Source organism: Pteropus vampyrus, unplaced genomic scaffold (genome assembly GCF_000151845.1).
Source record: "Pteropus vampyrus isolate Shadow unplaced genomic scaffold, Pvam_2.0 Scaffold311, whole genome shotgun sequence".
Lineage (NCBI taxonomy): Eukaryota > Metazoa > Chordata > Mammalia > Chiroptera > Pteropodidae > Pteropus > Pteropus vampyrus.
Window position 1 is genome coordinate 123986 of NW_011889092.1, and position 510 is coordinate 124495.

Here is a 510-nt window from a genome sequence, read left to right on the forward strand (position 1 = left end):
CAAATAAAGGTAACTGTTACCTATTATAATTATAAAAGACAATATTAATGCATATTCTTTATCCTTTATTCTATGAACTAATTTTAAAAGCAATTATATTAAGCAATATGTGTATTTCTTAGATATGACATGAAAAGGTAAAACAAAAGGAAAAACAGATAAGCTGAACATCAGCACAATTAAAAACTGTGCTTCAAAGGACACCATCAAGAAAGTGAAAACAAAATACACAGAACGAAGGCTTCAAATAGTTCTTTCCATTCTTCTGATTTTCTAATTTAAGTAATATTCTTATTTATTTTTGCTTTTATTTTTCTTTATATATTTATGAGTGGGTCCTGACTCCCCTCTAGGGCAGGAAGTGTGTCTTAGTTATTTTAGAATGGCTCAGTGGGTACTTTAATAAATAACTGTTGATAGTGAAAATAGTCTGAACACACCACTGCAGGGAAAGAAAATTTTGAATAGGGGAATGGTTACACATGGACTTGGTAGAGTACATGGGAAAGT